A 12,865-nucleotide genomic window follows, 5' to 3' on the forward strand; every position below is an offset into this window, starting at 1 on the left:
GCTCTTCACCTCTGTTTATTGCATTCCACATAAATTACTTGAATATATCTTCTAGATCACTTAGGTTCTCCCAAACTTTGTGTACCTGCCTTTCAACCTAGCCACTATTAAGTAAAACTGATAGATTTCCTTTACATGTTCCATTTTCATTAAGTTGCTCTGATTTTCCTTATAAAATATTTGCTTCTTGCTCCCTTTATTTGAACCTCTCATACACTGCCATTCTACACTCCATATTTGATTAGTCCAACATCTGAATATCCTTGGGCAATGAATTTGTGTTTTCTTGTTTCTGTTGATATTCCCATCGTGGCTCACTTCCTAGTGTTCTTTCTGCTTACAGCCCACGATGTCTGTAGCTTGTTTTTCCCACCCAACCCTGATTCCCAGGTACTTCCATTCCATCTCTAGAGGTCAATGCCCTGGCCACTCAGGGCCCTGCTCCTAGTTCCAATGGGACAAGCAATGCCTCTAAGAGCATGTCCTACTAAATTATCCATGTTATGATACATGGGGGCCTTGGAAAAGCCTCTGATTATTCCAGATATGATATTAGGACACTCAACAGTGATCTTTTTTTTTTAAAGTTTATTTATTCTGGGGGGGGGGGGGAAGCATGAGTGCAGCAGGGGCAGAGGGAGGAAGAGAGGAAAAATCCCAAGCAGGCTCTACACTGAGAGTGTAGAGCCTGATACTGGGCTTGAACTCACGAACCGTGAGATCATGACCTGAGCTGAAGTCGGAAGCTTAACTTATTGAGACACCAAGGAGCCCCTGGAGTGATCTTTAATATAGGATATATATCACAAATATCTAGGATTATTTTGATGTATTTATAAACCTAAGCCTCACCCTTGGAGGTGCTGAGTTAGTCATCTGGAGTGAGCCTGAATATCAGTATCTCCAAAAGTTTCTTCTAGCAGAACCAACGTAGAACAAGTATAGTCATACCTCGGAAATGTTGTGGGTTCAGTTCCAGACCAGCACAATAAAGTGAATACCACAGTAAAGGGAGCTGAATGAATGTTTGGTTTCCCAATGACTATAAAGTTATGTTTACACTATACTATAGTCTACTAAGTATACAGTATCATAATGACCAAATGAACAAATAGAAACAAAAAGAAATCCAATGTAATCCTTAATTACAAAATACTTTATCGTTAAGAATGCTAACCGTCTTCTGAGCTTTAGTGAGTCATCATCTTGTTTGCTGGTGTAGGGTCTTACCTGTCTGTTGGTGATTGCTGACTAGTCAGGGTTGCTGCTGAAGGCTGGGGTGGCTGTGGCAATTTCTCAAAATAAGATAACAATGAGCTTTGCTGTATCAACTGACTCTTCCTTTCATGAACGATTTCTCTGTAGCACAGGAGGCTGTCAGACAGCATTTTACCCACAGCAGAAGTTCTTTCGAAAGTGGAGCCCATCCTCTCAAACCCTCTGCTTCTTCATCAGCTAAGTTTGTGTCATATTCTGAATCCCGTGTTGTCATTTCAACAATCTTCACGGCATCATCACCAGTGGATTCCATCTCAAGAAACCACTTTCTTTGTCTTGTCTATGAAAGGCAGCCCCTCTTCTGTTCAAGTTTTATCACAAGCTTGCAAGCATTCAGTCCCTTCATCAGGATCCACTTGTGATTCTAGCTTTCTTGCTGTTTCCACCACATCTGCCGTGATTTCCTCCACTGAGGGCTTGAATCCCTCAGTTATCTGTGAGAGCTGGAATCAATGGTTTCCAAACTCAAGTTAATGTTGATGTCTTGGCCTCTTCCCATGAATCACGTTATTCTTAGGCATCCAGAATAGTGAATCCTTTCCAGAGGTTTTCAGTTTACTTTGCCCATAAATGTTAGATGAATCACTTTCAACGGCAGTTGTAACCTTACAAAATGTATTTTTTTAATGTTTTTTTTGAGAGAGAGAGAGAGAGGGAGAGGGAGAGAGAGAGAGAGAGCGCACACCACTGGGGGGAGGGGTGGAGAGAGGAGACACAGAATCCAGATTCCAGGCTCTGAGCTGTCAGCACAGAGCCCAATGTGGGGCTCAAACCCACGAACTGTGAGATCACGACCTGAGCCGAAGTTGGACGCTTAATTGACTGAGCTACCCAGGTGCCCCTTGAAAGAAATCTTTTTATTATGAGGAGGAGGTCTCAACGATGGGCTTAAAATACTCAGTAAACATGTTATAAACATGTACAGTCATGCAGGCTTTATTGTTCCACTTACAGATTACAGGCAGAGTATGTTTGGCATAGTTCTTAAGGGTCCTAGGATTTTCAAAATGGTGAAACAGCCATGGCTTCAACTGAAAGTGAACAGCTGCATTAACCCGTGACAAAAGAGTCAACCTGTCCTTTGAAGCTTTGAAGCCAGGCATTGACTTCTACTCTCTGCCTATGTAAGTCCTAGATGATATCTCCTTAAACTAGAAGGCTGGTTCATGTACATTAAAAATCTGTAGCTTAGTGTAACCACCTTCATTAATTCTCTTAGCTGGACCTTCTGGATAACTTGCAGCTTTGACATCAGCATTTACTGCTTCACCTGGCACTTTTGTTATAATGCTGACTTCTTTCCTTAAACCTCGTGAACAAACCTCTACTAGCTTCAAAATCTTCTTGTGAAGCTTCTTCACCTTAGGCTTTGGCTTAAAGGAATGTTGTGGCTTGTTTGAACTTCCATCCAGACCACTAAAACATTCCCCATATCAGCAAGAAGGCTGTTTAACTTTCTTATCACTAGTGTGCTCACTGGAGTAGCACTTTTAATTTTTATCAAGAATTTCTCCTTCGTGTTCTGTCAAAGAACAAAAATTCAGCTGAGGGAATCTGAGCATCAAACTCGCTTTCATAGGAGATTCATGAATGGTGCAGCATCCCATCTAGCAAGCAGAGAGGACCACAAGGAAGTTTTACAAAGTGGGAAGGTTTTTGAAGGAGGGGAGGGCAAAGAAATTATTAGCAGAAGAAAAGACGTGTTTCAGGCTAGGTCACCTTCCCTCAGAGAGGCCTCGAGAATGTTACATGACATTTCCAGAATTCCCCAGTTCACCAGCCTCCAGCCTGTGGCCAACAGGGTCCTTTGAATTGGGATCTGGGAAAACTTCTATGACCTGTTGATGATAGGCTTGAGTATAAGGCATTATACTTATAGTAGCTGGTCATTCTAGCCTGAGACAACAGGGATCAGCAGAAAGTTGTATATCATTAGACACCTGGCTGCAGGTGACTATCTCATGTGGAGCCAGTTTATGTCTTTGCCAAGGGGGAACCGTGAACAGTCAGCAAGACCAGAGGCATTTGCTGAGGCCAGGGAAGTTCAGCAGTTGTGGCAAGTTCAGAAATTTTGAGTTGGAGGATCTCAGTTCTCTCAACCTTGTCTGACGATTGAAGTGATGGGTACAGAGGCAATTCTATATTCAACATCATCAGTTTCACATGATTTACCCAGTGAAGTGGGTGCTGCTTCCATCACTAGAGATCACGGACAGCAAACCCCAAATGGGAAACATATTTTCCACCTGTTTCTTTGGCAGGTGAGCACATCAGCCTTGCAGCAGGGGAAAGCTTCAGCCCATCCAGAAAAAGAAAGCATAAGAAGAACGTATCGGAAACTCTCACTGAGTGGTGTTCAAAGGGTCCGGACAAAGAAAGTCTGAAGCTTCTGGGACCAAAAAAGGCTTTCTAAAATGATGGACATCATGGGTCAGACATTGCTGGTTGACAGTTTCTGCAATTTTATGGAAGTCTCCTCACCAATGTCTATTCACAATTTGGGTCACCTTAAATACATAGTGCATTTAAGTGCATAAAGCAGAATTCCAAAAACCATAAAAAAAATGAGGTTTTCCAGAAAGCCGGGGAGAACCAAGTGGTCATGGTGGGTTTCCCACAGCCCTGGCTCTTCATTTACAGGCACCGTCTACATATCTGGATTTCTCTGGGTCAGGAGCAGACAGTTGCTGTGGTGAAGAACGTCAGGACGGCCGAAATCTGACACCCTGGGGTCGCTTCCCGCAGGAGCAGAATGGACTTGATCCACATGGGCCACAATATTTACCTGTTGCTGCTACCCTTGGACAAAAACCAGCAAGGGTATTCCTTAACACTTGGTTAGGTTCTGTCCTTTTACCATGAGCCTCAGTTTTGATGACAGCAGTTTCAGAAAATAAGAGAATGATCACAAGTGATAACATTATACCAGGACATTCCAGATTTCTAGGGATTTCACAGAATTTCTAGAACACTTACACATCTGAACAAATACAACATAGAGGGGGCTTAGTATCAATTTGTATGTGTTGATACTTTCCATATAATTTAACATGTCAATCCTGGTTAGTTTAGCAAATCCTTTGAAATGTTCCAAAGACAGGGCACCTGGATGGCTCAGTAGTTTGAGTGTCTGACTTAGGCTCAGGTTGCAATCTCACGGTTGGTGGGTTTGAGCCCCATGTAGGCTCATTGTTGACAGTTCAGTATGGAGCCTGCTTCAGATTCTGTGTCTCCCCCTCCCTCTGCCCCTTTCCCAGCTCACACTCTCCTCTGTATCTCAAGAAAAAAAAAAAAAGAGTACCTGTGAAATGTTCCAAGAAGTACTCTGGAAAAATTCCCAGAGTTATTTCCAGGTCAAAAGGACTTCCTTGAGAATTCAATTTTGGGAAGTTTTTTAAAAATACCAAAAAGTTTTAAAAAAACAACAAAACACTTGTCAAATAGGACCATAAGTCACTGAAACAATACTTTATCTACTCAACCACGGAGACAGTTGAAGATTTTGCAGGCAAACATAGGACAGTGAACAGTTGAGCTAACAAACAAAAAAACAGAAAACCTTAGATTTTAAGTGAGTTCAGTTTTTTTAAGGAATCAAAGACCTGATAAAGACACACAAAATTATTCTGACAAAACCCAGAAATATTTTTTTGAGGCATATTACTTAAAAGGAAAACAAACAAAAAACTCTTATAAACTCTTACCAAAAGCAGACCAATACTCCAAGAAAACTTTGTCCTACAAAGAAAACCAATTTCTAATTTTGCACCAGTTTACTTTTTTAACTAAAATGCATTTGAATATTAGCCTGACTGACCACACATTAAAATTCCTTTGCAAAGAATCTTTTTTCCACCAACCTTCTACAACTTTCACTTTTGCATTCAGGTTTTGTCCTATGCTTTTCCTTATTAGTAACTACTCTGTCACTATTTTATCCTAGTTGGACATGATCTAAATATTCCATAAATTTCTATCTTTTACTTTAATTTAGCAAGACTCTAAAGTTTCAAGTTAACAAAAGTTTTGGAAAGCTTTTTAGAGTACATGTATCATAAAATGTAATTGTTGCCAGAAGTTTATCTATATACTCTCATTTCACTTAAATCTAAATTATTCACTCCCAGAAGTATGTTCGGATTATCCACAAAAACTTCATGAGACATCAGACAACATCAGCCATCAATGTAGATTATTTTTGCTGGCAAATTATAACAGGTAACATGAATATAACTAGTAAATTCAGGTAGAATAAAACCTGTTTAACTGCAACTCTCAACACATGACTATTTTAATTAAACATACACACTTAAACTAACGTTACTGAAGATTATCCCAGGTGATGTGAACCTGGAAAACATTTGGGTTAATTTCTATTACATCTCTGAGAATTTTTATGAATACCAATTTATGTAAGTGCCTGTTTGTTTAAGACCAATAAACTAAGAGAGTGAAGAGAGCTCTTTTACAACATTTCAACAAACCCTTATGGAGGTAGAAAGGAGCACACACATATAGGGACACATGAACATACAGACAGAGGAAAACCAAATCTTCATAGCTCCTATTTTAAAACCACTGCCATGAACAAAACTCACTCATCATCAAAGTTGGATTTGAATTCGTTTTTCTGGTATTTGGAAGAAGTTAGGATTTTCTGCTAGATGGTTAAAGATTTTGCCACTAATGTTTGTGGAGGAGACACAAGATCTGTATTTGTCCTTGACAGGTCCAGTTCCAAAAGACCTTTCCCCCTTTTGTTTTTTTCTTGATAAGAATTACCTCCCTCAAATTTGCATTTTAAAGGGATGGCCTTGATGAGAGTCCCAGAAGAGGGCAGGCAGATCATTTACCATTTCAAAGGCACAGGAATGAAATGATAGCCCCTCCTAGAAGGACATTGGTTCTCTAAGGCCAGAGTTTTACAATACTTGAAATCTTTGGGAGATTAAATAAGGAGGTTTTAGAATTGGTAAAATATGTATATATATATATAGAGAGAGAGAGAGAGAGACCCAAGAGTTATGCACAAAGAGGACACAAAAAGGACCATAGCAGGATTCTCGCACAGAGAGTCGGGACACTGAGGCTCTCTTTGTCTAGGAGGCAACTTCATTCTTTGTGCCAGCACAGGCTCAGTGGGTTTGTACCCGAAAAACAGCCCTGAGCACAGCGGTGTGTAGTCTTTTATGCAATTTCTACTTCTGTGTCTCCCATATATGATGACACATATAGTCTGAATGGACACACTCCAAGTTACAGAGTCGTGTCAGAGCTACGATACGTGTACAGGAGTTGACTGGGCCATACTGCATGCTGCCTTCCTTTGTTCTGTGAAGGCCTCCACCACGTTCCTTAGGAAGGGGTTCTACCACGGGACCGCCTGCGCCAGATCCAGAGCTGCTTCCAAAGACAGCCAAAGAAAGAACCAACAGCCTGCACATCCCAGGCAGACAGAGAGCCAAACCCAATTCCTAAGACACAAAAGCACGCAAGTAAGAAGGCAAGAGCTATTCCCAGGAGAGAAGTGATCACTGACCAGTGGATCTGAATTTGGGATGGAAGGGACGTCGAGTTTTATTTCCCTCTTTCAGGGAGGCTCAGGAGGGAATCTGTTTCCAAGAACTTTTAAGGATCCCCACCCCCAAACCCATGCTTAAGAAATTCCTTAACTATGGCCCTTAGTGTGGCCTTTGACCAAAGAGTAAAAAAGACCTGCAGAGGACAGCCTGTAGCCCAGGGTGGTCTTACTTTACAAGGCAGCTGTCTGCCTAATTGGTCTCTTCAGGGTGGATACAGCAGTCTTGTGGTCTTTCTTTGTATGTACCCTTCCTCTGTTTACTTTTGTGTTAGCCTTTTGTAATAAATCTTTCGACAAAACCACTTTGGAATTTTGGAAGCTTCTGGAGGATTCTGTATGCCAATCACAGTAAGTATCCCATTCTGTTTGCTTAATTGGGAACCCTTGCTTTCCAGCACACTTCTTAAAAAATCTTATTTAATTAGAATGTTCCCCACAATTGGCCCCTGTAATTCTAGTTTACCTTTAGCAAAATTTTTCCATACTGCTAGATATAGGCAACTTCCAGGACTACAGTTTTCTTTTGTTTTTTTAAGTTTATTTATTGAGAGAGAGACAGAGACAGAGACAGAGAGACAGAGAATGCACAAATAGGGGAGGAGCAGAGGGAAAGGAGGAGAGAGAGAGACAGAAGCCCAAGCAGGCTCTGAGATGTCAGCACAGAGCCTGAAATGGGGCTCGATCCCATGAACCATGAGATAATGACCTGACTGAAATTGAAAGTCAGAAGCCACCCAGGCACCCAGGACATAAAATAAAATAAAATAAAATAAAATAAAATAAAATAAAATAAGCAAGTGTGCTGGAACGACTTGAAACATCCCATATCTTTTAGCTGGGCCTTTCTCAGAACCAAGCTAATACCTAAAAGGGACATGCCATAGGGCTGGGAATTGTGGGGTATTTTACAGTGTATCTCACTGCACAGAAATTTTCTTGACTGGCAGGTAACCTAGTGCCATGTAACCTGCCCCATGACCAAACTATCCCTTCACAGGATTCTTGAGGTGGTGAGTGCTCTGACACTTTTTAAATGTTGACCCAATGCCCGTCAATGTTTGTGGCTTTAATTTTGGCTTCCAAGATTCCCATTAGCAAGTGGCCTTTATATAAAACAATACTGGAGGCCTACCATTGGACCCAGTCCAGCTAAAAGCAAAGCCAATCTGATCTTCGGCTCAGGCCAGTTCTTACGTGTGACCAGTAACTACCAGTAGTTCTCAGTGTGGACTAAACCCGCCATTTTACTAAATGGCGCTGCAGACTGGGACTAGTAAAAGGCCAGAAGACCCCAGTTTAGTGGGACTGCAGAATACAACTGAAGAAGGGATTCCGACATGGAATTGTGCAGTGGACCAAGGGCTATGGATTGGTGCTCCGTCAGAGACTCCCATTGGTCTAGACTCCTCCGTGAACCAATCAGATCGGGAGTTTGAACACAAAAGACCAGAGCTCAAGCCAACAGGAACTCACCAATGGCCACTGGAAATGGCTAGAAAGACTGTGAATTCTAAGAGTGTGTAGGGGGCAACACCTGTGTTTCCCTTCATCCCCAAATGCTGACAGAGGTTTCCTTCGGATCCTAGTGCTGCCACCAAATCTGTTGAAGAGCAAAAATTCAACTGAGTAAATCTGAAGATCTAATTGCCCTTATTAAGCACTTTATGAACCAGGCAGCATCTCACCCAGCAAAGTAGAGAGGAGCTCTGAGGAGAGGTGCAAAATGGAAGGTTTTCCTAGGAAGGAGGGAGGGGCAAGAAAGTTATTTGCAGAAGAAAAGGATTGTTGGAGGCAAGGTCATCTTCCCTTAGGGGGAAGGTGGGGGGGGTGGTTCTCATTAGGTGGATTACCTCAGCTCCCTTTGGGGAGGAAGGGAGGACGCAGAGGGCCCACGTAATATATATTACCTCATTGAAGCAGAAAATTCCTTGCTGCAGTTAAGAGAGCGTTTCTGGGGAAGGCTGGAACTGCAGTCAGGACAGGGGTGAAGCACCAGTTTGTGGACTTGTCCTAAAGGACATCATGTTGGGCCTGTGGTTTTCTTTTTCATAGTTCACAACTTGGCTAACTGTGTGGTCAAAGGGCCTAGCTGTTAGCCTATCTTGGCTTCTGACAGGCCTTCTTCTCTGAGCTTAGTCATTTCCAGCTTTTGGTTGAAAGTGAGAGATGTGACTCTTCCTGGACTCCCAGGGTCACTGAGAGTTGTTCACTGGCCTGATCTCAATGCTGTTGGGTCTCACAGAACAGGAAGGCTGGTGGGCAGAGCAGTCGGAACACACATAGCATTTAATGACTCAGTCTGTGGCATCCCAAAACCATTATGACAGTAACATCAAAGATCACTGATTACAGATCACTGTAACAAACATACGAACAATAATAAACAAATTCAAAATATGGTGAGAATTACCAAAATGTGACAGAGACAGCAAGTTTGCTGAGGCTGTTGTGAAAACAGTCCTAACAGAATTGCCTGAGGCACGGTTGCCACAAACCTTCAGTTTGTAAAAAATACACCTGCAAAGGGCAACAAAACAAGGTATATCTGTACTTATCCCAGGGCCTAGTTTTTGTTAAGCACTCAACGCAAAATAGCTATTTTGGAGACACATCCATATGACTCTCCTACTCAAGGATCCACAGCGGCTCCCTCCTGCCAGTCACATCAGCCTAGATTCCTCACTGAGGCGGACTGTTGTAAATCATCATAATCTAGACCTAACCTATGTCTCAAAACTCAGTTCCCACTGATCCCAAACGAAAACCCTTTAATTCAAGCAGTCTTGTGTTTCCCTCCTCCCTATGACTCTGGCCTCAGCATTTTGTTTATATTAATCTTCTCACCGGGTTGTTCTGGTCCCACATTTCTACTCTTGGTAGATACATAGATGGACAGATAGATGGTAGACGATTGATAGATAGATAGATGTTAGACACATAGATGTTAGACAGACATAGAGAGACAGATGTTAGACACATAGATGTTAGACACACAGATACACAGACAGATACATACATACATACATAGATGTTAGACACATAGATATAGATAGACAGATAGATAGATAGATAGATAGATAATAGATGTTAGAGTCCAGGAATCAAATTATACCACATACTCATGGACTCTGCTATTGAGTAAGAGACTTGTCCACTCTGGGCCTCCATGTTTTGATCCTTAAAACTGAGCTACTAGTAATAATTTTCCAGCATTGTGAGTGGGTAAAAGAACCTATTTCAGTGCCTAGAACACAGAAAGTTCTCGAGTTAGTTATCTTCTTTCTCCTCCATTACCCATCCGCAAACCATCCCCCTCCTGCTGCTCTACAGACTGGGTCCCGCCAGCCTCTGCAAGTTTCCCTAATTGCCTCGGGTCAGAGGGCCATATTTAATTGGCTTTCTCACAGCACTTTTATCTATGCTCTCATTTATTGCCATTATAGTTATTCTCAATGCTTATACTTTATCTCCTCACATTATCTTCGTTTCGCAGCAGCAGGTGCAGAGTCCATCCGGATCCTCTGCTTCTACACTCCACACTCCCTGGAGCAGGGAGGCGGGGAGTAGCCCCCACCTGCAGGAAGGACTGAAAGGGGAGGAGAGCTGGCTTCTGACTCAGGCTCCACAGCCTGTGCTCCCTGAGTCTCTGAACCTGGGTCTTCTCATCTGTAACATGGAATCCATGCTTAGGTAACTGTCTAACTTACACATTTGCTGTGACAGGACATGAGATTAAAAAAAAAAATCAGAAGCATTTTACAAAAATGTGTATTTGGACATGACCTTGCTTCCAGGATACAGCTTGTAACTGCTATAGGTGGGAGGCACTGTGGCCACTCCATCCTGAAAAGTAAGAATATGAGCCCACCCTTCCCACAAGGGGGAGAAAAGACAAGCTTAGAGATGTAAAATAAGGTTTCCAAGATCTACGTATAATGAATGGAAATCCACCCCAGGGCTGTTAGACCTCAAAGTCCTTGATGACAGGATGCAGCAAAGGGAAGGTTCAGACAAAGAAAACATAAAAGAATATGTTATAGTTGGTTAGTGCTCCCACTGAGATGCATTCACCATGAGGTCCGAACAGCTCTAAAAATATCAAGAAGAATACGTTTTGGAGAAAATGAGAGGGTATGTGGCTTTCTAAGTGTTGAAAATGGCACAGCCAGAATACAAGCACAGGGACCTTCTGCCTCCTAATAGCTTTCCACACCCTCTTAACACTCATACTATAGCACAGCCCAGCTAGCACAGGCAATTCTGACATGAGCATTGTTAAATCATTACGTTCCAGTTATAACTGGACTGCTGCAATTAATGTGTGTTAAGATGATTTTTTCTATGTAATTTCCATGGAATTTCTATGGAATTTGCTACATACACATCTTTTTTAAAAAAAGTTTATTTATGTATTTTGAGAGAGAGTACGGGGGTGGGGGGGCGGGAAGAGAGAGGGAGAGAGAGAGAATCCCAAGCACGTTCTGCACTGTCAGGACAGAGCCCAATGTAGGGCTTGAACCCACTACCCAAGATCATGACGTGAACCGAAATCAGGAGTCGGATGCTGAACCAACTGAGCCACCTAGGTGACCCCTAAGAGTATTTTCATTATATAAATTGATAAGTGTGAAGGTTAATATCTGCATTTTTTCTTAGTCTTGTTATCAGTCCATCTTCCACAAAATCGATCTAGAAAATAAAATGGCTCTATTGACTTTACTTCCGGGATATTGAATATGTGCTTACAGAAAGCAGTGGCTTCTCTGGGTCTTGCCATTCTCCTGTGTCTTCCATTTCAGTGTGTCCTCCAGTATTTCACAGCTCACCTCCTACTTCCTGTGTTCTGTTTAGCATTCACCACAGCCGTGACATTCTGAATATCCTAGTTACCTGTTAGGTTTCCTGTTTGTTTTCTCCTCTGGAGTCTGCGACCACGAGGGCAGGGGACCATGGTCTGTGTTGACTGAACCCCTGGCATCTAGACACAGTGTCTGACAGACTAGGTCATTGTATGTATTTGCTCACTGAGTGAATGGATGAGAGGCGGGAGGCTTCTCGCAAGAGGTAAACTTAACCTGAGGCGAGTTAAAGGCACAGCACAGGTAACACAGTCAGTGGGGCTGGGACAGTGTTGTGTGGTGACCGATGGTGGCTACTTGTGAGCACAGTGTGTTGCACACACTTCTGGGATCCCTAGGTTGTAGGCTGGGACCCACGTAACACCGTGTGTCAACTATACCCAGATGTCAAAAACCTAAAAAGACAAGCTTAATTAGATAATCTGAGAATAATTAACCTTCGCCATTTTTTCTAGTGAGAAATATCTGTGTTACAAATAACAATAGCGCTGATCGTAGGCTTACAACCCGCCAGGCCCTGTTCTATGCAGCTTCTACATTTTCACCCACTTCATGCTCAGAACCGTGTCAGTGTGCACTATTTATGAAATCATTTTACAGAGAGAGGAAGCAAAGCAGGGGAAACTTCAGCATCTTACCCAAGAATGAGTGGTTACAAAGCTAAGTCAGAGATTTGGAGTCCGCAGCTGGGCTTTTAGACTCTACGGTGTCCGTAAATTCAGAGTCAGGGAAGAGCAACAGGAAAGAAAACACTAGATTCTGGGGAAAAATGTGTCCATCCCTGAAAGCAAACCTACTTCCCAGAAGCACAGCCAGGAGCTGCAGGATGGACAGAGGATGCTGTGGCTCAACTTCCCCAAATGCTATAGACTGAATGTCTGTGTCCTTCCCAGAATCGTAGGTCGAGAAGCTGAGGCCCAAAGGGTTGATGGTTTTGGGAGGTGAGGTCTTGGAAGCTGACTAGGTCATGAGGGGCAGAACTGAACAGAATTAGGCTCCAGAGAGCTCCTTTCCCACCACATGGGGACACGGCCAGAAGTCAGCAGCCTGAGACCCAGGGAGGGGCCAGCACCACAACCCCAATAGGGTGCTGGGGCCCTGATCCCAGACTTGTAGCCTCTAGAGCTGGGGGAAGCAAACCCCTGTG

At 42.7% G+C, this 12,865-nt stretch overlaps 1 long non-coding RNA gene across 1 annotated transcript in view; it reads right to left on the reverse strand.

The window, feature by feature from the left end:
* Positions 1–12,865, reverse strand: part of LOC125910604 (uncharacterized) — a 430,115-nt gene that overhangs the window by 85,372 nt on the left and 331,878 nt on the right. The window lies entirely within an intron of this gene.

The sequence above is a fragment of the Panthera uncia genome, chromosome D1 (assembly GCF_023721935.1).
Source record: "Panthera uncia isolate 11264 chromosome D1, Puncia_PCG_1.0, whole genome shotgun sequence".
NCBI lineage: Eukaryota > Metazoa > Chordata > Mammalia > Carnivora > Felidae > Panthera > Panthera uncia.